The sequence below is a fragment of the Camelus bactrianus genome, chromosome 17 (genome assembly GCF_048773025.1).
Source record: "Camelus bactrianus isolate YW-2024 breed Bactrian camel chromosome 17, ASM4877302v1, whole genome shotgun sequence".
Taxonomy (NCBI): domain Eukaryota; kingdom Metazoa; phylum Chordata; class Mammalia; order Artiodactyla; family Camelidae; genus Camelus; species Camelus bactrianus.
This window is the reverse complement of record NC_133555.1, coordinates 51631623-51657951: the sequence shown is the minus strand read 5'-3', so window position 1 is coordinate 51657951 and position 26329 is coordinate 51631623. Positions and strand designations below refer to the sequence as shown.

The 26329-nt window shown below is 42.9% G+C and overlaps 2 long non-coding RNA genes across 3 annotated transcripts in view; both read right to left on the bottom strand.

Moving 5' to 3' along the window:
* Positions 1-244: 244 nt before the first annotated feature.
* LOC141573721 (uncharacterized) lies at positions 245-2158 on the bottom strand. Its single transcript, XR_012499735.1, has 3 exons — positions 2062-2158; positions 627-789; positions 245-348 (listed from the first exon to the last, which is right to left on the bottom strand). It is a non-coding gene; the product is annotated as an uncharacterized LOC141573721 (long non-coding RNA).
* A 6296-nt stretch (positions 2159-8454) lies between these two features.
* The window catches only part of LOC141573810 (uncharacterized), a 29943-nt gene continuing 12068 nt past the window's right edge, over positions 8455-26329 (bottom strand). Inside the window, exons 4-5 of one of the 2 annotated variants that reach the window (XR_012500148.1) lie at positions 21742-21837; positions 8455-10381 (exon numbers count right to left, since the gene is read on the bottom strand). This is a non-coding gene — a long non-coding RNA (uncharacterized LOC141573810). The remainder of the gene's footprint in view (positions 10382-21741; positions 21838-26329) is intronic. The other variant, XR_012500147.1, reaches the window with a different exon arrangement.

Sequence of the window (26329 nt, the reverse complement as noted above, 5' to 3'; positions counted from 1 at the left end):
TATTATTTGTTTAGTGCCTACTGCTTAACAAATAAGTATCCCCTATGCATATAGTTTTATCGTTTAATCTCTACAAAGATTTCCTGGAGAACACACGTGTCACAGGTGATTGAACCAAGATCATCCAGGGTATGTGGCTGGAAGGCAGATGGGTTGGAGGGCTTACCCTCCTTCAGGCAGAGACAGAGACACCAAGGTTTATTGACAAGCTTGTTGTTGAAGTTGTTTATTTAATACTTTGCTTCCTTGATGAAGTGGATCTCTTGAAATTGTTTATGTCTGGACTATCTTCCCCTCTCTCCTCGGTCTCAGGACTTCTCCTCATAAGTAGTATGAATTCAGCCTGAACTGATTCAGAAAAATCAGAAAATAAAAAATTAGCCCACACAAATGTCTGATAAGTCTTTGTATTTCAGTACTTCCTAAAACTCTTAGAAACACAAGGAAGGTGTGTTACCTCGGGGACTGAGTGCATTTGAAGTGTGAGAAATGTAAGTGTGATCTGGTAAAGGCACAGGCTCTATAGACAGTGATCCCTGTTTGGATCCTGGCTCCCCTAAGTACTGGAAACATGACCACCCATAGCCTCAGTATCTTCATGTGTTAAGTGGGCTGATGGAGCTCACCTCCAAGTGGCCAGGTCAAAATGAGATGGTACGAGTGACTCTCAGGCAGAATGCTTGTCAAAATGCTAGTTGCTCTTGCTGCTTTATAATGTCTCCTTAGGTAATTCCGTTGTCCATTGGCTTGCGAATACCTCCTCATTTGATTTAAAAAAAATAGCATGCCCTAAAAATTTTAAAAATAAGGAATGAAGATTTACTGATTAATGCTGGTTGTATTTTTATAGGTCATTTATTAAAAAAAAATGTAGGAGTTCTCTAAAGAGAATTTATTCTGTGTGCCTAGAATAAGATTCAGTTAAAAATGATTTTCCTTTAAATGCTTTTCAGAAATTTTCTGTGATATTTTTCTTGAATAGTAGTTGAAGATTTCTGAGGAGGTTTTACATTTAGAAAAGTTTATTCTTGTAATAATTGACACGTTAAATAAATGATTCAAACCCTGGACAGCATAAAGCCCTGGCTTTTTTTTTTTTAATATATATAATTTTGGTGGTTAGTGCTATGACATATTATTATTTATTAACGGTTTTGATTTTGCTTCTGGGTTGTCCTAGGTTTCGGCGCATGTGCCTTGGAAGGTTTCTCGGGCAAAGATGCTTATTTAAGAAGGTTGTCATTGTAAATGCTCTCAAGAGGATTAAACAAATTCCACAGCAAATAAATGAACATGTTTGGAAGTTTTCCACCCTCATGTAATTTCCAGAAAACAGACATGATTCACTTGCTAAGCCAAACACACAGGTACAGTAATGAGCCTGGCTCACATGACTGGACAGCACGGAGGGAGCCTCATCTATTGGCGTGGGTTACGCTGCAGGAAGGGCAACTGAAATTTTAATTAGAATTTATTTCCAGCGAGTGCTGCTTCCGCGTTTTTCTCCCAAAATTAAGGAAGCGCCCTCTTTCCCTGGCCATCAGTCTGCAAAGCCACACGGCTCACACACTCCCCTGTTCATCAGAAGGCTGGTGGAGTCAGTTTGCTTGGACACACTTAGCTACACTCGCAGCGGGGATCATCAGTCTCTTCTGTGTGTTCACCTCCACGTGCAGGGGAGAAAATCGACTTTTGCTGCCGACAAACGCTAATTGACTACCAGTTGTTTCAGAGGGACTGTGATGTTGAAAACTGGTATCCCTTTCATTTTTATATGTTGGATGCTGACAAATTGCACGGCCACACCCCCACTGTAAGTACACCCACCAGGGATGGTGTCGGAGTTTGAATCTGTGTGTTTTAGTATTCAGATACTGGCACTGGTCAGCTTTCAGTGTTCTCGTTGGGTTTGGGACACTATTTCTCAAGCGATTTCTTTGGCTACCAATAAATTTGCAAAGCCGTCTCCTTCAGCGGAGTTCCGATGAGTTGAGTTGGGAGGGGCATGTGAAATTGAGGAGGGCAGAGAGGTGCAATGAAAACTAGCCACCATCTGGTTACCTCTCATTTTTTATGGGCCAAAGATGCTTGTCTTCTTTTCTTTACTCCTCCATCCATCCCTTCAGGTCAGGGAGTCGTCTTCAAGAATTTCATCCTAAAATGTAAAGTAATGATGAAGGCAGTGTGTTTCTTTGGTTGATTTCATTTGATTTGCGTTCATTGTTAAAGATTTTCTGGTGAGGTTCTTATGAGCTCTTAAAAGCTGGAAGAGCAGCACAACCAAGGAGAGAAAGTCAAAGGAACGAGTCAGCGGCCCCTGTGAGGTCTGCGGGACGAAGGCAGGAGGTGGGGCAGAGGCAGCACCGTGGCCTCCACTGCAGCCCTGAGGGCAACCTGCGCATGTAAAGCCAGCGTCTCTTGTCACCATGTGTTCTAACAGGACTCCCACTAAAGGAATGCGAGATTTGGGGAGGCCTTACCTATTACCCTCTGGTCAAACATCTTTAATGCTGACTGTATTTATTCAAGATGACACAGAGATCACCTGCAGAGAGTGAGGGAGTGGTTCTTGCTTCCTGTCTTGCCCGCCCTAGGCTCACTCATCAGATACCTGATTCTCGCAGGCACTGCAGTGCCCGTTGGGGGAGCTCTGCTCCTGGGGGTTTCTGCTCCTGTGGGGGAAGCTCTGCTCCTCGGGGAGCTGGGCACTGCAGTGCGCACATTGGAGGCGGTCGCACCAGCGCTGATACCTCTCTACGTGTTGTGCCTTTTGTGTAAGTAGTAGAGGTGGGATCCAGAGTCTTCCTTTGTCTACGGAGCTCTCCAGCAAACCAACTTGGAGGAAAGAAAGAAAATGTCTACTGTTCCATGACTGTGTCCTAAGGGTTTAAAGCTCATGCGGAGCACACGTGAGATCTCATTCAGTAAATACTCTGGGGTCTTTTCTCTGACTTATCATGAATTTGGCATTCTCTTAATGTTATTTCTCTTAAAACATGTCTAAGCAACCATTTTTGTGTGATGGTTATTGTGCGTAAGTGTCCTGAAGAAGCTGTTGTGGATGGAAGTGTGGGCATCAGTGGTACCAGAATGGCTGGTGGCCCTGGGGGCTGCCCGAGCTCCACACCATTTGTTACCAGCAGTCTTTCAGATTGCATCTTATTCCAGAGCTCACTGGGGCTCCCATCTCTCACTACGTATCTTGAGAGAATATTTGTTCAGAGGGTAGGGGACAGGATGCTTCAAAGTCTGGGTTCTGGGGTTCCCTGTCTAAAGGTGGCAATGGCACAAATCCTTTATTCATGGAGTAATGAAGCCCCCCAGTCTCGTGGCTAATTGGGACTCCCTGTCCTTCTTCATGTTAGGAGCCGGAGGGCTTGGGTTAGGCCCCCAAACCTGTTTTGGTGAGCTTTCAGCCCTATCACACCACCTGTGTTGTCCCGTTTCAGTCACATGACTTTGATTTTTGCTGGTAGGTGTGACTCCTGGACAGTGCCTGGGACTTCCAGGTTCCCCCTACTGTAGGGACACTGAAGAAAGTTCACCCCATATGGTGTGTTCGGGGGCCTCGAGGACAAGTAGGGACCCACAGACAGATATCTGGATGGGTGGTGATCAGGCCAGAGTCTTGGAAGAACAGAGATTCCATTACTGTTTTAACAGTGAAATTGAGGGAGTAATTCTGGAAGGTCTGATGCAACTGAGATTAAAATTATTATATGGTTTTTATTGTTAGCAGGAGTGGTTTTTAACTCTTAGACCCAGTCCCCCCTATTTATAATAAATATTTTGTAACCTTTCTTTTCTGGTGCCCGGAAGTGAACGTCATAGAAAATGTAACCTAACTATAAATATGATAAACAAATAGGTAGATGGAAAGATGTGGTGCCTAAATTCTTATATTATGGGGTATTTTATATTCTATGCTAATTAGTGACCTCTCAGGACAAAAGGCACATACAAAGAGAGTCACTTCTAATAAACTATTTTTTCAAGCCTTACCTAAATGGGAAACAAGTGGCTTCAGAATGTTAGAGCACCTCCATGTCCCCGGGGAATTCTCCTTGTCAGAGTTACAATTGCTGATGGTGTCCTGTGCTAAGTGCAAGCAAATGCGGTTCGGAAGCTGCCCGGAGGCTGACTCCGGGGATTCCTTCTCCTTCGCAGCAGTGAGGGAGCCTTGCCTTTCCTGACCTCAAACACAGAGGCGATTTTGAATCTCTGAAAACTGCCATACCAGTGTTTATCACAACCCTCACAAGATACATTGAATAAAGTAGAAAACTTTAAGTGTCTCCTTTAGGATAGAAATAGGGTATAAAAGTAATAAATTAAAAATTCTAGTGCCCGAATAAGTGCTACATTACACTGGCTGCATCGTAAGGTTAGAAAACTTCATTACCGCTTTACATACCACATCTTGCAGTTAGATTTTATTTATTTTTTTTCCCTAAAGAAAAAACAATCATTTGATGAGTTCTTGTGTCAGAGGTGACGAGCAGAAAGCAAGTGTAAAACCAGGAATCGTGGTGCTGGTTAGTCTAAGACCATCTCCGTCACTGTGCAGATCATCCTTACTCATTTTACTGCACTTTTTGGAATCACCTTCTCACTTGGAAATACCCCTGTGTCAGTTGGATTTGTTAGTAAAACAATTCTATTTCTTACCTAGAACATCAGTGATGTTTTCAAGATGATAAAAAAAATTTGCCCATGGCATTTAAACAGTTGCTTGTTCTCGTAACTCATGGCTCACGGTCTAGTATTTGTCACAATTGGAGAACTGTGTTTTCTTTGTGCAAATTCTCATTGCTTTGGTGACGCAGGGACACTTGTCCTTACTGGATGGAGTATGATAGTAGTTTTTTGCATTCTCTCCCTAAATCTGGAGTCCTGTGTTATGTTTCCTGTTAACTTAAAAAATAGGAATATTGTTATTTACCTAAATATCTAACCTCACACCAGTGGTGCATATCAAATTGGTCCAAATAAGAATTCCAATATTAAATGAGACAGTAATTTCACAACCCACTTTTCCAAAAATTTGGATTGATGGTTCAATTATACCAGGGACATTAGCTGTTTTAATTGAATCAATCATTGCTTTCTTCAATAAAATTTTCCATTCCATCTGCTCTTTTGGTTTATTGTTCTTCAGTGTTTCATTTGCTTTCTTTCCCCAAAATATATGATTTTGGCTTTTGTCATTGAAAATCCTTTCTGGTTTTGCTACCTCATGCTGGAGAGGAAGGCTTGTGACTGTTTTATAGTCACTGGTTTCATGGTTGTATGAGTGCTTAATGCCACGTTGCAGGGGTGTGGAGACCTAATGAATTGTGTACATAAAAGTCTTATTATACACTGAGTTCAGGGTTAGTGTTCGCAGCCCATGTCATCAGTATCATAATTAATCCATTACAATCATCCTCTATTAATCAGTGTTATCCTTCTAACGTCTCCAGGAGAGGAAATGTAGTAGTCTAAATGCAAATCTTTGCCAAAATTTGTCAATTCAAAACATTTAAAACTTTGCTGTCAATAGGACTGTGTGCTTTCTGTCCCTAATTCTGCTTCTCCTGACCCAGGACGCGGTCTCCACAGCTGATGATCCGTGAGACACTGGATTCTTGAACCCATGGCTCTGTGTGTTCTGAGACATCTGGGGACTTCAACACTGTTTTAGGGGCTTTGGTTCCCACCTCTTCATAGCATTGCTGAGATGAGATCTGTGGGTTCACCCTCATTCTTGAGTGTATTGTGCATTTTTTCTAGAACCAACACACGCCACCGTGGCAGCACTGCTTTGACCACGTGCTGGGGCAGCGTGTGCTTGTCAGTTCTTGGGTTTAAATTTTCTGTTCAAATTTCTAAAATGGGGTATATTGACAGATACACTCCATGTAAACAGAAGCTCTGTGGGGTTTTCAGCAACTTCTAAGAGCATAAATATTCCTGAAGCAGCTAATCTTCCTCCCAACAAGTGAGGAGAAAGCCGGCAAGTCCTGGGTGCCTGTGGCGGTCAAGCTGTGCAGCCCAGGCTGCTCACCGAGGAACAAGGAGAAAATCTTAAAAACCTACTTCCATGCTGTCTTTCACAGAATCTCAGAAATGAACGTTTTAATATCTAAAGAGGGGTGTTTTTTTAAAATAAATTTTTTATTTTTTTCCTTTTTCAGTTTTATCAGGTAGAATTTTTACAGTTCAACTTCACATACACATATTGCATGTAAATACATGTATAGAGCATACTGCATTTTTTAGTTTACATATATGTACTAATTATTGTTTCATAAGAACAGATTAGAGCTTTAGATTTTTAAAATTAGTTACCAGAGGAATAAGGACATCTACAAAAGAATAAACAGAATATGGTAATCCAATCACAAAGGATGGTCAGATGTGCTTGCATATATTCAAGAAATCAAAACAATATTTAGTTCATTTGTGGTCTTATTATTATTGCTATTAATTTTAGATTCCCCATAAATGAAGTCATATGGCATTTTTCTTTCTCTTTCCACCCCACTTCACTTAGAATGACAGTCTTCAGGTCCATCCATGTTGCTGCAAATGGCATCTTTTATGGCTGAGTAGTATTCCATTGTATATATGTATCACCTCGTCTTTATCCAGTCATGTGCTGATGGACATTTGTGTTGTTTACATGTTCCTTGTTCTATGTCCCTTCTGGCAACAATTACGGATTTTAAATATTTTCCACCTTAAAATCCTTCCTGAAGGAGATGTGGTAACTGGAATCAAAAACAGTTTCAGCACAGGGTTGTTTGTGATGGCCTTGGGGGCTTGGTAGAAAGGTTGGCAGAAAGGATTTCAGATTCTGATCAAATGAGTCCTCGTCTTGTAGCCCTGCTGACCGCCTCTCTCACGGCCTGCCCTACAAGTCTGACCAGTCCCTTCTGTGAATCCTACTGTATTGTGCACAAATTTTGTCCAATTGGTGTCATCCAGTAGGGACCTTAAGTGAGGCACCCAAGCTCCTGTGTTGGTTTCTTCCATCAGCCCTTACTTCCTTGGGAGCCAGGACTGTCTCATTGCCCCAAGGATCCCTAATGCCTAGTGAGATGCATGATAAAGCTGGCACTTAATGAGCACATGGGTCAAATGGAAAAACCTGATCAAAAAAAGGCCCTCATTTTTCAGACATGCCTACTTGAGCACATAGGGTAAAATGACATGTCTTCTTGGATTTGCTGTCAAATACTTCAACAAAGGACAAATAAAAGAACAAAGGTCTGAATAAAGGAAATATGGAAAAGTTTGTGAATTCCTTAATCTGGGTGATTGGCTTATTGTACTATACTTACTCATGTATACTTAAGTTAGTTTATAATTTTACTGTCATTAGCTGAATAGCAAGTATTAATGCGTATTAATTGAAATCCTTAGAACTGAACAAACTTACCCCACACAAAATCCTTAATATCCTAGTAGTTTGTCTTTCAGAAATCTTTTCCCACAAAGACAGGAAAAAAGGGAAAGGCAGATCCGTGCAGTATTTCCACGTTGTCAAAAGACCAAAGGCCGATACAAAAGAAGAGATTGTAAAAAAGATAAAGAGGCTGAAATCAATGTCCGGAAAACCTAGCTAACAATCCTAAATGGCCCAACATAACTAACCTCAGCACTGCTGCATCAAGAATGGGGCAAATAGCACCTAGTGGATTTTTTTTTAATAAATAAATAATAATCCAGTTCCTACCACAGGCAATTATGATAAGACTGAGTATAATTTCTAACACCAACTAGTGTACAAATCATAATTTCTACTTGATTCAAACTGCTTCTTCTATAAAATTTGAATCTTTTTATTCTTAACACAGATTTGTGGCCTATGACCTAGTGATAAAATGTTCAACTGGCTTGTATTAAAAAAGGTTCACCATAGTGAGAGTTTATTACATCAAGTATTCCTTTTTGGGAAACCCATGTGCCTTGTCACTCTCTTTCATAAGATTTCCTGTGGAAAATTCAATCCTTCATTCAGGAAAAGGCTGAGCAATATATCTCATGGGAAAACCTTCATAAACTGCAACACAAGAAAATGAAAATGACAGTGAGCAGCCCGTGAAGCCGGCAGACACACAGCGCACGGCTGTGTTCCCGCCTCGAATTTCTTTAACCAGCAGGGAAAATGTGCATTTCAAGAAATAGACATAAACAATTTTCAGGACTTGAGCACACAATTTCCCTTTCAGGGTTTAGTGGGCTTCCATTTAATTCTATGAGAAATGTTTAAAACAACAGAACAACAGCTGAGATAGGGTTTAAAGTAACTTTTATGTCTTAGTGAAAATAAAGCCAACTGATAGTTATCATTTTTACTTTATTTGATCTCACTCTCTTACTTTACCTCCCCAACCTCCTCCAGAAAATGATTGTGAACATCCCCTCCTGTGTCAGAAGGCTAAGTAGAAAGTACCAATCAAATGGAGGTGGGCTTTGTTGTTTTATTTTTCAAAACAAACAAGTTTAATTCATGTGATTTAATAATTTACATCAGAAACAAAGTCTACTCAATAAATGGTAGCCAACACATGTCATCATAGCTGCTCATCAGGTTTGGCCCCACGTTACACACTTTTACATGGACATGTGCCATGTGCTGTCATGGGAAATGGTGAGTGGGGACAGGGCCTCTGCTCTCACAGGGCACACAGCCTGGTGGGGGAGGTGGTGTTCAATCATTGCCCTTTTTTTTAATATACTTACAAATTATGGGAAATGCTATTTAAAAAGAACAAAATGAGTCAATGAAAGTGAAAAATACAAGGACAGTATTTAGGCTGAGGGAAGACAGGGAACCTCTTTGAAGAGCTGACACTCCACTGAGACCCAAAGGACAACTCCGGTGCTGCAGGTGAAGGGCAGGGACACATTTATAAAGGGCTGATATCCAGAATATACCAAAATCTCTTTAAACTCAACAAGAAGGATGAACAACCTGATTAAAAAATGAGCAAAATTCCTGACACAGATCTCATCAAAGAAAAAATCTAGATGCCAAAGAAGTCTATGGAAAGATGCTCCACAGCATCTGTCATCAAGGGGATGCAGACTGAAACAGCGAGGTACCACTGCACACCTGTCAGAACTGCCAAAACTCAGAACACTGACAGCACCAAATGCTGGTGAGGATGTGGAGCATAAGGAATTCTCATGCATTGCTGGTGGGAATGTAAAATGGCCCAGATACTTTGGAAGACGGTCTGGCAATTTTTTACAAAACTAAACGTACTCCTAACACATGATCCGGCAACTGTGCTCCTTGGTGTTTACTCGACGAAATGGAAACATATGTCCACACACAAAACTGCATACAGATGTTAATAGCAGCTTTATTCATAATCACCAGAACTCAGAAGCAACTAAGCTGTTCTTCAGTAGGTGAATGGATTAACTGTGGTCCAGCCAGAAAATGGACTATTATTTGGTGCTAAAATGAAATGAGTTATCAAGGCATGGAAAGACATGGAGGAACCTTAAATGCATATTACTAAGGGAAAGAAGCCAATCTGGGAAGGTTCCGCAACTGTCTGATTCCAACTGTATGGTGTTCTGGGAAAGGGAAAACCACAGAGACTAAAAGATCAGTGGCTGTCAGAGGCTAGAGGGGAAGGAGCAATGAATGAGGTGCAGCACGGAGCATTTTAAGGTCATTAAGACAGACTACTCTGTATGATGCTGTGACGGTGGATACATGTCATTGCACATCTGTCCAAACCCACAGAGTGCACACCACCAAGTGTAAATCCTAGTGTTAAGTCTGGGCTCTGGGTGATGATGACGTGTCAGTGCAGGTTCACCCATTGTCGCAAATGCATGCTCTGGTGCAGGCGTCAATAGTGAGGAGGCTGTGGGGACAAACTGCAGTTCATACACTGAATCCAGCCCCAGACACCGCTGTTAATAAAGCTCTGTGGGTGTGTGGAATGTCCGGATGCTCTGGCGTCTGAACAGCAGAGCTGAGCAGCTGCACCAGAGATCAGGAGGTTTCCAGACCCTGAAATATTTACTCCCAAGCCCTTGAGAGAAAAAGTCTGCTGAGCCCTATTCTAAACGAATCAGAATTCACCCTGATGAGACAGGACAGCAGGGCCCAAACCAGGCATGGTTAATGGGACTGAAGCAATGTTTTAGTTCCAACACCTTTGCTGAAGTCCTGCAGATCCAGCGACAGACTGTAGCCAGGAAGCGTCTGCAGAAGGAGTCGGTAGCAGGCCTTCCCGCCAGGCTCCGTAATGCCGGGGGCCGCGCGCTGCACGGGGGCCACCCGCTTGAAGAAGGCGGACTTGCGGTGGAAGCCGATCAACTCATAGAGCTCGGAGAGGATGCTGCACTGCTGAATTCTCTCCTAGGAATGCTGAAGCACAGGGAGAAAAGCAACAAGCATCTGAACGAAACATGTAATGGAAAAAAGACCCGTAAAAAATTTTCCCTTAAAACAAAGACCGAACGACACAGGAAGGAAGAGGAAGGCTGACTTCATGCACTGATGGGACCGGATGCAGAAATGCAGGGAAGCAGCGCTGTGCGGATGCTCCAGACCCACTCTGGGCCCCACCTTTCCGCGTTCCGCCTCTCCTTTTACTAGAAAGGTCCGTATTCCCTGAAACAGAGGAATCTGCTACCTAAACATGGGACACAGAGAAGGGAAAGAGGAAAAGGACGGGAAAGTAAAGGAACAACAGTTCATCTACACCCTAGGGTTTGGGCGGGACTTTCACCAAACACACAACCTCTCAAAGCACAGAGCACACAGTGAGAGGCTGACAGAGTGACTGCGACTTCTGCTCCTTAAACACCAGCTACCTGCCAGCACACGCTGTGCCCGTTACTGAATCATTACAATCATTTCAGAAACTATTACTACCCCAGCTCACAGGCAAGGAAATCTGAATCTCGGGGAGGATTTATTATCATCCTGGACAAATTCCCATGGCCCAGAAGTGTCAGAGCCTCCGGCAGACCCTGGACTAAAATGCTCCTCATCACCACGGGCCCTGAGCCTCAGGCTGAGGCCACGTTAGGTCTGCACGGGCCCAGAGCACGAGTCTGTGGGACAGGGAGTGGTCCCATTTGAAGTGCCAGGCCAAGGCCCTCAGGAACATATGTAATGAAACCAAATACCCAAACTCATTTCCAACGCACTTCCCTGTCCGGTAGGACTGCTCAGCACATCTGGCTTATCACCTGTGCACAGGCTGCACAAGGGGCCCAGACAGTGACGTGACGTCCCCATGGAAGTGGCTCAGAGACCGCTTCATCACAGGACAGACTCTCCCGGCTTCCAACGTTAACTCTCCATTCCATTTCCAACTGGAAAGTAAGTTTAGACTTGTTTTCCTCTCCAGAAACAAAGACAGTGGTAACATCAGCGGGAAACTCAAGACTGAGGAAGAGTCTCCTGGACATTTGGAAGGATAGGCTGGGGAGGGAACAGAGACAGGGATCAGAAAGACCCGTGTTCCAGTCCAAAGTCTGCACATCACTCGCTTTGACAGTTTCCTTATTAATACAGGTGATAAAATCTAATTATGATTGTTTTGAAAACCAAAAGAAATAACGTATGCCACTAGCATAGGTGTAAAATCCTCCATGAGTGTTCCAGAAATGGACGTGACCATGGTTAGATACTGTCTGCCAAGTCTTGTGTGCTAAGCTCACATCAGCCAGCCAGAGATGTGCCAGAGAATGCCTCAACAGCCAGCAGCCTTCTCCAACTTGGAAACTCACAGTGTCCGAAGAACAGGCAGTGGGGGATGCTTTGGGACACTGTGGAGGTAGCACTCCAGTGATGACTTTAAAAAGCTGGGGAGAATTTAGGGGACCATACAGTTGAAATACAGTAAACTCATTCCATGTCTACAAATATTCATCTGTAGCCATGATGATTCAGAGTGGAAATACATATTCAAACGTACATCATTTTCCCACATAAGTGCATCAAAACAATTTGGAAAGAATGTAACTTTCTTCTCTAGATCACACAGTGGGGATTACAAGGTTTGTATTGACAGCACTACGTGTAAATCATCTGCAAACGTAACTGGGTCCATTATCAGTCATCATCATTTGAAGGGAAGGATGGAAAAGAACAAAGCCAAGCTAATACTCTCCGGTAATTTGTTGGGTTACGATGTCACAGAGGAGACGGACAGCTCAACAAGGAACCACTCTGCCGTGATCACGGAGCCGGGGAACGGGATGGGCGGCAAGATGTATGGCGCAGCCGTAGCTGTGCCCGCCCTTCTAGGCAGGTACCCAGTCACTTTGACAAGGTGTCAAAAGTGTATGCCCACGTCCTCATCACCTGTCATGCATTAAAGAGAAATGGAAACCTATTAACGGCCAATAACCTCGGTGGGTACACCGTCCAAAGAGCAACGTCACAGTTTGACAACTGGCCATCCCGGTTCCCTGGGCTTCATTCTTGGAGAACCTTAAAAACCACTCCTCTGTCCTCAAGAAGTGCTGCCTACCTGTCCTATATTTGGCTCAGGGATACAGCACGTTCACGTGGACTTTAATGTCTGCACAGATTTGACTGTCTTTCTCCAGGTTCACTTGTCCATTCTGAAGAGGCCTGAGTTAAGTCCAAACTCCATAAGATCAATTCCCTCCAGTGACAACTCAACGAGCCTGCAATTACAAACCAACTGAACAGGACTGTCCTCAGCTAAAAATGTCACCCGCCCTTCACTGCTTTCTTAATCTCCTGTCCTGGCTAATTGCAACAGTCTAACACCACCCTCCACCAAGTTCCCCAACTATGTCAAATAGAAAATAAGGTCCATAAAAGAGGTGACAACTCCATAGTCACCTCTGAATTCCTAGCATATATTAATGTCAATAAATAGAACTATGATTATGGCTTCTTTCCTTTAAAACCTTTCTGGTTATTTAAATGAGACCATGGAAGGGAGGTGTTTGGGTCCAGTATCTTGATCCAGAAGACTCTGGAGACCTTTTTCGGAATGGCTGCCCACTGATTCATTCAAAACACAACTTCTCTTTCCGGGAGGAGCTGTGATTTTCTGCCAGGATTTTGTTGTCAGTCTCATGCCAGAACAGATTTAAACTAAATACTTACATTGGATATGTTATTTTTCCCCGCTTCCAAAAAAATTGACTTTCCTTACTTCCTTGCCTTGAGGAATGCTTTTTTACTTTTCTTTCTAATTCACCCTTTTATAAAGCAGGATTCTCAGGATGTGCTTGTCCTTACATAAGAACAGCCATCCAACTCCCAGTGTGAGAGGCCTGGGGCTCACCTCCTGCCCTCCTGTCAAGGCAACTGAAACTCAGTTCAGGAGCCAACTGGCCCCCAGGGTTTCTAAGGCTCGTGTATCTCCCAGAATCCCTGCTTTCTGGTTGATTTGGCTTCTGAGGATTTCCCCTCACTTTCTTGACAATTAGCTGTGCAGCTTGAAAGATGAGGAAGGAAGGTCTTATTTCTTAATCAGCATTTTAAGGAACTTATGTAATGAAGGTTTTCAAGAGTTTCTAGAACCCTCCATTGCCGAGACAGAAAACACACTAGATATATTCTAAATCTAGCTATCATGTGCATTTTTTATTTGCTTTTGTTTTCTTAACTGCTAACAGACATTTTTGAATTAAAAAATAAAATAAGGCCCCAAATAGGATAGAACATTGAAGAGGAAACAAAATTAAAGGGGAAAGACAGAAAAATGATAAGTACTCTACAAAGTTAATAGAAAAAATACACTATGGATCAGATCAGCAGTTCTCAGTAACAGCTAATTGAAACCTGACCATGAGGTAAAATGTCTCTCCTGTCAGGAGACAGCCAACAGAAAACAGAATTAAATCAACAAACTAAAATTCTAAGTCTGGCGAAGTAGAGAAGTCTACCAGCTAAATGTGTTTTCTTCTGGAAAAGAGGGAGACTCACAAGATCTTTTCTGTGGAGCCTGAGCCCAGGTGAGGATGGTGAATTGAGCTCTGTAAGTACCCAATTAGCAAAGTGAGTGATGAATAAAGAGACGTGAGCTTTGATGACAGAGATGATACTACTATTCACTTGTCCTGTAAGTATGTCTTCACGTTCAATGATCAATACCTTGGCGTCCTCAGGGATTGAGATTATAGGAAAATGCACAGCCCGGGCCTAGACCTCCTCTGTGATTGTGGCACTGCACTTAGATGTTTCAAGGGCACCACCAACTCCACCCTCTGCCTCTCCCAGCTCAGTCCCATCACTCACAGATGTGACTGGACCCCTCCTTCAGGGCCCAATTTCCTCAGTCAACGAGTCACACCACCCACACCTCACCTACAAAGTTCTTACTGGCACTCCCTCAGCACTGACTGTGTGCTGGGGACCACGCTGCACATTGTGCACACGTTATCTCACTGGATCTCCACAGAAGTCCTGGGAAGTCGGTATATCACTGCTTCAAGTAATAAGATAAATTGTTTCACTTCCTTGAGTGCGTCATCCAAAGTGACACGGCTACTGAGCCACAAACCTGGGACTGAAAACCATTTGAAAATTGAACACTGCTACACCTCATAGCCACCCTACTCTGACTTATCTCATCACCTCCTGCCGAGCCTTCTAAATGTTTCTAAGCATTCTACAAGACAAAAGTGATCTACGAGAGCACCCATCTCCCCTACTTAAATTCTGACAATGACGTTCCACTTCCCTTAGGAGAAAGCCCCACCGGGCCTGAGCACAGCCCAACGGCCCGGCATCCGCGTTCCCTGCACGGCCGCGCCGCCTCACCCACCACGCATTGCTATACGTGCCGTGTCCAGGACAGGGATGCTGACTCCGTACAACCCGGGGCTCGTCTTACTCAAACAATGATCAACCTCTTCAGTGCTGACTCTCAGAAAAATGTTTTCTCTGGATGAATCAGTATCTTTTTCCTTACAACTTCCCATCATTGATAATCAGCTCCCCCCAAAAGAGAGAAAACCTAATACTCAGACTCCTTATCTGTAAAGTGTGAATAACAAGGAAATATGAGAGGTTTTAAGCGGAATAATATTCATGTGAGGCTGAGGGACAATTCCCAACATACAGTAAGCACTCAATATGTGCTTACTTAATATTAATAAAATAGATACCATTCCAGCAACCTTAAATCAATGCTTTATGGCTTTGTCCAAAAGACTACCGACAAACTATTGGACGAACCCCTTTGAGCAGATCCACCCAAGCGTACTGGGATAGGTAAGACTTGACTCCAGTTACAGCTGCAGCCAACCAGCACTACGGGGCGGGGGCAGTTTGCTCAAACTCTTACATGTTGTTTGAGCATTTAGTTGTAGTTATTGAATAAAGACAGGTATTATATAGTCAAAACTCCTGAAACATAAATCTTCAAATATTGATGCAAATTAGTTTCAAGTACAACACTCTCACTAGAAATTATTTGAAAATTATAGTCTTAGCTCCTCCACACATCGAAAGGGCATTTTCTTAATGTATCTGACTATATACACTGAAAGGATTGTTTAAAAGAAATTAAGATGAAGCCATAATGAATAAGCTTTCAGTATAATCTGCACAAAGCCCCACCCAAGGGTCTCACTTCTCACTTCCACATAGGTGTTCAGGTAGCTTAACCTGGGTCTTGGTTTCTTATGACACGGGGGTGGGAAGAATTGTGGATAGATTTATGTAGCAAATATAAATCTAGGGTATTTGCTGTGTAGGAATTCTAGAAATAAATAAATTGATATATAGTCCCACCCTTAGGAAGCTCAGCCTTTCCAACTACAACAGCATTAAAAATAAAATGAGAGATACATTTAAGAAAATTTTACAAGATTTGCACATTGAACATTTTGAAGTATCACCAAAAAAAATTAAAACATCTACATATATGGAAGGCATCCCATGTTCATGGAATGGTAGACAATATTGTTAAAAATGTTAAGACTCCCGAAAGTGATCTACAAATTTAATGGAATCCCTATCAAAATTCCAGCTGACTTCTTTGCAAAAATTGAAGAACTGATGCCAAAATTCATATGGAAGTGCAAGGGACCCAGGTCAGCCAAAACAATCTTGAAAAAGAAGAGCAAAGTTGGAGGACTCACTCAATGGTTACTACAAATCTATAGTACTCAAGTCATTATGGTACTGGCATAAGTTTGGATGCATAAATCTATGAGAAACAATAAAAAATCCAGGGGGGAAACTTACATTTACAGTCATTTTTCCAGAAATGTGCCAACAAAACTCCATTGAAAGAATAGTCTATTCAACAAATGGTGCAGAGACACCTGGGTATCTGAAGGCAAAAGAATGAATCTGGAATCTGGACCCCCGTATTTTATATAACAAATAAAATATTAATTCAAAATGGATCACAGACGGAAACGTAAAAACTAAATGTATAAACATTCTAAAAGAAGACATAGTTTAAATCTTTGTGGTTCAAGGATATGCTATGGCTTCCTAGATACAATACCAAGAGCACAAGTGAAAAAAAAGAAAGATAAAATTGACTTCATCAAAATTAAAACCATTTGTTACAAAGGACATCATCAAGAAAGTGAAATGAAGGGGAAAGGTGTAGCTCAAGTGATAGAGTGCGTGCTTAGCAAGAAAAATAAAATGAATAAATCTAATTACCTGCCCTAGAAAGAAATTGTTTTAATGTTTAAAAAAACTAAAGTGAAACGACAATCTGCAGAATAGGAGAAAAATTTTGCAAAGCATATATCTAATAAGAGACTAGTATCCAGGATATAAAACAAATGCTTACAACTGACCAATACAAAGAAATTCGACCCAATTTTTAAATATGCCAAGTATTTAAATAGATACACAATTGGCCAATAAGCATATGAAAAGATGCTCAGCATCACTAGCGAAATCAACATCAAAATGATATCTGATTTTACACTCACTAGAATGGTTATAATCAAAACATGGACAATAACAAGTGTCGGTCAGGAGGCAGAGAAATGGGAACCCTCAATACGCAGCCATTGGAAAGGGGCAATGGTGCAGCTTCTTTGGAAAAGCCTGGTGTTTCCTCAAAAGGTTAGAATTATATGGCACAGCAATTCCATATAGTACATATAGAGTCATCCCTCAGTATCCTCGGGGGGTTTGTTTCAGGAACCCCCACCCTGGATACCATAATCCAAGGATGTTCGAGTCCCTTTACAATCAGCCATCTGGATCCATGAAGTGGAAACTACAGAAATGGCGGGTCAACTGTACAGCCAACAGAATGAAAATATATTCTCACAAAAACTTGCACATTAATATTCATGGCAGTATCATTCAGAGTAGCCAAAGGTTACAAACAATATCTATCCATCAATGAACGGATAAACAAAATTACCAAGAATAGTCCCACAAACTTTTGGTCATTAAATCTTTGACAAAGGAGGTGAGAACATACAATGGAGTAGACAGCCTCTTCAGAAAATGGTGTAGGGAAAAGTGGACAGCTGAATGTAAATCAATGAAGTTAGGCCACTCCCTCACAGCATACACAAAAATAAATTAAAATGGCTTAAAGACTTAAACATGTAGACAAGACACTATAAACCTCTTAGAAGAAAACATAGGCAAAACATCTGACATACATCTCAACAATGTTTTCCTAGAGCAGTCTACTCAAGCAATAGAAATTCAAGCAAAATAATACAAGTAGGATCTAATTAAACTTACAAGCTTTTGCACAGAAAAGGAAACAAAAAGCAAAACAAAAAGACAATCTATGGAATGAGAGAAAATAGTTGCAATAAATGAAACTGACAAGGGCTTAATTCCCAGAATATGTAAACAGCTTTTACACTTAAGAAGAAAGAAAAACAAACAATTCAATTCAAAAATGAGCAGAAGTCCTAAAGAAACTTTTCTCCAATGAAGACATACAAATGGCCAATAGGCACATGAAAAAAATGCTCAATATCATTATCAGAGAAATGCAAATCAAAACTGCAATCAAGACTCAACTCTCACCAGTCCGAATAGCCATCATTCAGAAGTTCACAGACAGTAAATGCTGGAGAGGCTACGGAGAATTGGGAACCCTCCTGCACTGTGGTGGGAATGCAGTTTGGTGGAGCCATTGTGGAAAACTGTATAGAGGATTCCTCAAAAGACAAAAAATTGACCTCCCATATGACCCAGCAATCCCACTCCTTGACATATATCCAGAAGGAACACTAACTCAAAAAGACACTTTTACCCCAATGTTCACAGCAGCACTATTTACAATAGCAAGACATGGAAACAACCTAAATGTCCACTGAAAGATGACTGGATAAAGAGACTGTAGTATATTTCTCCAATAGACTACTATTCAGCCATAAAACTATAATAAAGTAATGCCATTTGCAGCAACATGAATGGACCTGGATAATGTCATTCAAAGAAAAGTAAGCCAGAAAGAGAAAGAAAAATACCATATGAGATCGCTCACATGTGGAATCTTAAAAAAAAAAAATCAAAATTCAAAGACACAAAAAGATAAACTTATCTACAAAACAGAAACAGACACAGAGACATAGAAACCAAACTATGGTTACCAGAGGGGAGAGGGTGTGGGAAGGAATATATTGATAGTTCAAGATTTGCAGATACTGAGTATGTATAGAATAAACCGCAAGTTTATACTGTATAGCACAGGAGAATATATTTAATATCTTATAGTAACTTACGTTTAAAAGAATATGAAAATGAATACAGGTATGTTCCTATTTAACTGAATTGTTGTGCTGTACACAAGAAACTGACACAACATTATAAACTGACTAGACTTCAATGAAAGTATTTTTAAATAGACCAAAAACGAAAAAAAAGAAAAAGGATATTATGAAACCAAAAGAATAAAGTACTGACTCAGGCTACATTATGGATGAACCTTGAAACTTTATGCTAAAATAAGCCAGACACAAAAGGACAAATAGTGCCCTTTAAGGTCAACTGTATCTAAGCGTTTACTGTACTACTTCTGTAAATTTTCCGGAGGTTTGAAGTCTATCAATATCAAAATAAAATGTATTATTCATTAAAATCATAAAACGCTTCCTCACAGGAGGGCTTTAATTATTAAATGCAGAAATGCATGTAAAGCTCCTGGAAAAACACTATGCACGTCCATACACAGACACTGCTGTCACTGCCGCTCAGAGGGTGGTGCCAGCGCTGATGAGGGCTGCCTCCACTCGCTGCCCTGCAGACAGGAGTGAGGGCCTGGGCTCTGACAGGCAGGGTGAGCGTGACCCTGGGTCAGACACAGCCACGCCCCAGACTCTGCGTTACCCAACTTTCTTATACAAACTGCAACATGTAATGTAAGGCTACAGGGATGTATCTTACAACACAGGGAATACAGCCAATGTTTACAGTAACTATAAAAGGAGCATCTATTGTACACCTGAAACATATCATATTTCAAATCATCTATATCTTTGTAAAAAATTAAAAAATAATTTTAAAATGTTATCACTTTAATATTCAATTCGGTATTTAAGTAACTACTAAACAGCTTAGAATGTATAAAAGCATTTAAGTGTGCTGTTTGTTTACATATTTATTTACTTTCAGCCTCCTGCTAAAAGAGAAATTAAACAATTTTTTTAAACACAGCTTAACAACCATAACAACAAAAAGACAAAACTGAGAGTGAAGAGAAATTGGAGATTCAATACTTAAATGAATCCTGGGGGAGGTAAAGTCATAAAAATGGATTCCCTGGAGTCAGGGCAAGTGTTAAAGGCCGACTAGAAATTCAGCTGTAAGATTCTTGGCAGCTAAAGCAAAAAGAAAAGATCATGGGGGTGTGGTAGATGGTGTGCTTAGCGTGCACGGGGTCCCGGGTTCAAGCCCCAGGGCCTCCACTAACAGATAAATACACCTAATTACCTACCCCCCCAAAAGAGTCCCAAAGAAAAGAAAAAGAGAAATTTCTTTCCAAAAAATCCTGATATTAAATTTGGATTAAATACTTAAAAAAAAAAAAAAAGAAATATAGAAATGATGAATGACACTGTGAAGGAAAAGCCCAGCTGGGCTAACGAGCTAAGTCACAAATCTAAGTGTGATAAGTGTCGGTTTACTGATCTAAGTATTGCTGGGCTAACTCGTAAATCTGAAGTTTAGTGTCAGTTTACTGGGCTAATAAGCTAACTCGTAAATCCAAGGTCAACAATTGTCAGTAACGTGATCTGTTCCAAATTCATAAGCTTCAGTGTACTGATTCCTTGCTTTTTGTTGTTTGAGCCTTATTGGCTAATAGCCCCTTACTTGTAATTAACCCTATAGAACCTCATGTGCAGGTCTTGGAGGTGCTCAGAGCTTCGGAACAGAAGCCCGTCTGAGCCCGCCGGGGTAATAAATCTCAGTACTCCAACCCTCTGTGTGGTGCTTGTTTCTTGGCTGGCCTGTTGTTTCCATAACAACACAAGCGACGATGCCCTTGAGATAGTTCTGCAGTGGCTGCTGGCAGGTCCCCATGTCTCACGTGGCAAAATCTGAAACATCCTTCTCACCACTCAGAGTCATCATAAGCCCACTCCACACTTCCTGCTGTTAAATGCAGGAGCACAGGCAGGGCCCGGCCTTTGCTCTCTCTGTGTCATCACAGTCAGACAGGATGGAAGGGGCAGAGCACAGCCATTCAAGGAAGGCCACAGCAATTAACATCAAAATGGTGAAGGATTCAACCCCCAGTAGGCCTTGAGGCTCAGGATGAAGAGATTTAACTTCTAGCAGAGCTTGAGCTTCATTATACACCCATTGTAATAGTAACATGGTGAATATCATGCCCCAAGTTACCATGGCAGTCCCAAGGCTAGCCACAAAATGTCAAAGGGTGGGAAATGGCCAACTCCCTGGGAATCCCAGCCCCTTGCCCTTAGGCTGGTTCTTCTACATATTAGCAAATGAAACCACCAAGCCCAAGAAAACGAGCAACACAGCGCCACCTCACGGTCACCCCTCTCTCTCCCACTTCGGAGAAAGCCCACACTCAGTGGAGTGTGTACCTACTTTTAATCTGAGCACCCAAACCCCACACCTCGTGGCCTTTCTGTTGCCTTTCAATGTGTCTCTGTGAATAAATCTATCTTTTCTCAACACTGGCTTGCTCTTGAATACTTTACTGCATGAAGCCAAGGAACAAAATCTGGTGGGACACATCCCAGGGGCTCAACCAAATCCTGGGACACAGTCCTTCTCATGCCTCACGTTTTTTTCCTTGTATCAACAGGACTGGGTTGTGAAGGGTGCTCTGAGGCCCCAGCTAAGGGACAGAAGTCGCCCCCAGGTCTCGAATTGGCAGGCAGCCTCTTCCCCAGCAGGGGCCTTGGGGTCTGCCCGGTTCTCTGTGTTTCTCTGTTGTGCTGACTCCCCAGCCACAGAGCGTTCTCCCTAGGCCTGTCCCGACAAAACCCTTCTCTCCAAAATACAAGCACATCAGGTCACAATCCTCTTGTTCAACCAGGAAATGCTTAACCCACTTTTTCCCTCCACAGTAAAGTACCTAACTGTCCTCCCTCCCATCACAACACTTCTTTGTTTGTGAGAACTCTGCACTCCCCACACACCATCCTGAACGCAGGTGCCTTGCTGGCTGGGAACGAGATGTTTCAGTCTCACACAGCCTGCATCCTTTCACTTTCCCCTTGTTACCATAAAAAAGCCTTTCCTGAGTCACCCACAAATCTGATTCTGAACTTCATAAAGTGCTGAGGTTGCAGTCACTGTGTGCATACCTCCCAGGTTTTGACTAAGTTTCCTTCACGAGATCTTCATTAAGGAGCTGCATCAAGAAGTCGAAAGAGGATATTCTTACATCTGAGCGGAGGAGCCTGCAAGAAATTTAAATGGCTTTCAAGAGAGAGTTAACCAGGGACAGAGAGGTCGCAGGTCCTAGTCAACAATGTCATGAGGCAAAATGTTCTTCAAAGACTCAGAGTGGCTTCTGAACGTAGAGTCGGCAGGGAGGAAGTGACACGCAGTGGTGGGGTGAGTGACACAGGGTATGCTCCCCCAGCTGGGGAAGAATTGGATTTTGTTCTAGTTTTCCAAACAATTTCTTAATACCTTTTTCTCCTATTGTCACATACCATTTCCTATGAATTAAGAATATCAATGTCAGTCATTTGGGCCGCTTGGGGGAGGCAACATGATGCCATTCACAGGGCTGGGACATGACAGCCACACCAGTCTAGGTTGAAAGACCAGTGGGGGTATTTCCATGGTGATCACGGGCATGCAGCAAACTCCCCAGCTTCAATGACCTCATCTCAAAAGTGGGGCAATAAAACTACCAAGAAAAGTGCGTGATGATTATGGAAGACATCTGTTTACTAGGTAAGTGCCCGTGACAGCTGCAGCTTAATGGGGAATGAGTATGATTAACAAGGCCCTGTCTACCTGGCCACACGCTCCCTGCCTTCCTGCCTTGGTGCAGCAGCAGAGTTTGTTTAGCTGAGATGAACGCCCCCAGAGCAGCCCCGATGGGAAAGCTCGCAGCTCTGCATTGTGAAGCGTGTTCATTTCCTTCTCAGTGCTGATCACAGTTTGCTGTCATCTGTTTTTATGTTTATCCCTTTTGTAATTTCCTCTCCTCCGGAGTTTTTGCTCAAGCAGCGCTGGGCCAGGTGTGTCTTGCGGCCTGCCCGATATTCTGGGCTGGGAAACAGCCGACCACACATCTGGCTCTGGTGCTGAACGGAGAGGGCAGAAGGCCCTGGGGCCCATGCTGAACCGAGGCCCATGCACCCAAAATTATGGTCTGACTTTGGGCAAATTACACAGTCTTCTTTACCCTGAGATTCCTCATCTGTCCATGAAAATAACTGCCCATGGCACACAGAGTTACCAAGATTAAAGGAAATCACCAAATTCACAACATATTCAAGGGGCTACCAGTGCATCCTCAACAGACAAATGCTGCCTTTACGGCTCTGACACACGCCAAGCGGGGTGGCCACACACAGTGAACACTGCTAAGTGCTTCATGTGTGCTACAATACTCTTTAGAACTTACAACAATCCCAGGAAGAAACGAATATTATCATGCCCATTTCACAGATTCACCAACAGGTTAAGAGAGGTTACATTCTAGTCCAAGGCCGTATGGTGAGGAAATGGTGATTTAAACCGGAATCTGGGCCCAGGCTTAGGCTCCATCTCTCTCCCATCCACCTGACCACTTGCCTATGAATTCCACCTGTCCAATACACAAGTTTGCAGCCGGCCAGCTCTTAAATGCAATGTGTGCCACCATTTGTCAATGTTGGTTAATTACCATAAACTGTTCTCAGAAACCACAACAGAAAAGAAACGTGGACTTAAGGAATTCTGCATTGCGTTCTCCTGTAATGTGCAGTCACCCTTCACTACACCACCAAATCCAAATGTATGCTTCTTCCATGTTTATGTTTGCACACGGCTTATTAAAGTAGAATGTACCTGCAGTAATTCCATCTCGGTTGCTTTCCAAGGTTGCAGATTATCCATAATCAGTCCGTGAATGAAAATACTACAATGTGAATGAAAATACTGCAACCATGTCAGTAAACAACGAATGCTGAAACCAAGTCATCAGCGGCTGCTGCCACCCCCCAGCGAGTGCATGCCTGCAGCCCAGCCTCTCAGCCACTCACAGTGGTGCCCTCTGAGTGGATTCAGAGTAAGAAAGGACAGGATACTGGCCCTAGATACCTAGGTACCTGCCAAAGGGTTGAATTCAATGACACAAATGTTTGCTTCCTCCCATACATAGAAAAGCACTAAATACTTGATCTTGAGATATCTGGTTTTCTTTAGATAACAAGCAATATTTTATTGTTCCAACTACCTGGTCTTTCTTGTAAAACTTCTATATATCCTAGCTCTTCCCCTACCTCTTGGGAGCAGTCCCTCAGAGTGATCTGAGAGGTTGCCATCCCGGCTCGAGTCCTCCAGCCAAATAAAACATAACTCTTAACATTTAGGCTGAACGTTTATTTCAATGAAGTCCCAGAATAGACAGAACTCATCAATTCTGTAATGGAACACACTGGATCAGGAAACAAAAGCGTGTTTTAGTCTGGAAAAACTACGGTTTCCTCTTTCTTCCTGTCATTATACAATCCCACCAGAACTCATTAATTTGCTGTCTGCTCATCTGGCAACCAAACTCAGAGAAGAGTCAACTCAGCAGAGTGCTCTACTCGGGAGAACACCCCGCAGCAGCACTGCAGGCTACCTGTCCTCCCGCACGCTCTGCTGACCCTTGGTGTCCTCCTTGACGACCAGGACAACAGAGCTGTTCCCAACAGCTGCGAAGTCCCACACGTTAAATAAATCATTTTATTTTATACGATATTTTACGTATATACCCATCTCTGAAAACAGCTTTGCTAGAAGCCCAAATCTTCAGCATCAATCTGCAAAGGCAAATCCGGTCCACAAGGGAAACACAAGACTTAAGAGGAAGCTAAGGCATCCAAAGTACTCTCAACAACCTAAGGCCTCCAAAGTCCCCTGCAGGACCTTCAACCAAACTGCCTGCAGGCCTGCAGCTGCAGGCGGCAACATGTCTGCTTTTAAAGCAACCCCTTCCTGCCCTCGGGCACTACAACGTCCCTCTAGGCCCTCCCATCTCAGGGTAAGAGCAGCCGCTGCAGAACCTCACAGGGCAGCACTGACAGGACTGGACAAAGAGGATCAGAGCTAAACAAAGCCTTCTGATGACACGAGCTTGTCACTCTGTCACTTTACAGATGAAGATATATATAGAGAGAGGTGGGGTGATCTTGCTCAAAGTCACACAGCTAATAAATGGCAAAGTCTATAACTCTGCTCCTCCCTCCGGCATGACGCCCCAGCTGGGACGCCCACAGGGTTCTCTCCTGCCTGCTGGACCAGTCCTTTACTGTCACTCATAAAACACCACAGGGTGTGACCCTAGCCTACATTTTCAGCATCATTTCCCTGCAGTCTCGCAGGAACAAGGCGGTTCGGGCCATTGTATGACTTCTGGCTCCCAGAAGCCTCCGTGCTCAGGCTGGTCTTGCCTGTGCATCCAGCACCCTGCTCAGAGGCTCTTCCTCCCCTGCAGGAACACGTTCCCACTCTCCGCATGACACCCCCTCAGGAAAGCCCTCTTCTCGCCCTCATCTCAGCAGGTGTCCCAGGCCACATCCCGAGCTGCCCCATTAGGACTGCGGGTGCCCAGGTTTGCTAGTCAGACCAGCAGCCTCAGTGCCAGGGTTTATGCCCGGGTCACCCTGCAAAACTACTGACCGCCATACAGACCCAGCCAGCAGGTCACCTGAAAGTCGCAGCAAGTGCCCCACCCAATCCCGAAGTCTCTTCATTTGCCAGCACCGCTGATGACTTGTCTCCAAACTTTGGTCAGTTTTTCACAAAACAGCAGCTTCCACTGTGAAGCAGGGGGTTTTCTCTTCTGCTCCCCATCCTTACTGGAAACGTCTAGGGAAATGAAAAGGCCTTTTCTCAACCCTTTTCTGATGACACCCACCCACCCACAATACTCACATGCTCAAGAGCTTTGGCTCAACCTGATTTTGTTTCCCTTACGCTAAGGGGCTCAAAACACTGAGGGATTCTTTCTCTTTTGAGGGTATTTTTACTCAGTTTATCGGCTTTAATCTGTTTTTGTCTCTCTCTTCAATATCCCTAGAAGTTGCCGCTTCTTACTCCCTTCAGCAGCCTCCCTCCCAACATCTAGTCTAGGAAATCACCTGTGATGAGGGGCCCGGGGGCAGTCACAGAAGATGCAACTAAGGCACAGAGAGGTGACATAATTTGCCAGAGAAGATCAGCTTCAAGCCCCAACACTGTGTGTCACTTCCCTCTGTTTAACTCTTATGCTAAGCAAGCAAACTTTTTGTAGATTATGGTTATAAACAGATGAGGTATGAAAATACATACAAGGACACACATCAACTCTAAGATGTTCATTAACTCCACTATTTTGTTTCTATTTATTTTAATTTTATTAAAAAAAATTAAGAACCTCTGCAGTCAATATAGCAAAATTTTACTGGGCTTTAAATACAGAATATAGAGGTTTTAAGTGTGTCATTACTCGTCCTTATTTGTATGTTCACAAGACACACTGATTTGAAAGTCTCTCTCCCCTCCCCCTACTCACTACTGGCTCTCACCTGAGCTCCCAAACCACACATCTAACAGCCTTTCACTTTACCCACAGCTGAACTCATCAGTTATCCCCCAGAACTCCCTCTACAAATTTCCCTCCTCAGAGCACAGCAGGACCATCATTTACCTCATTAATCCACCCAGAAACCTGTTCCTTACTCCATCCTACCTTCACAGACATCA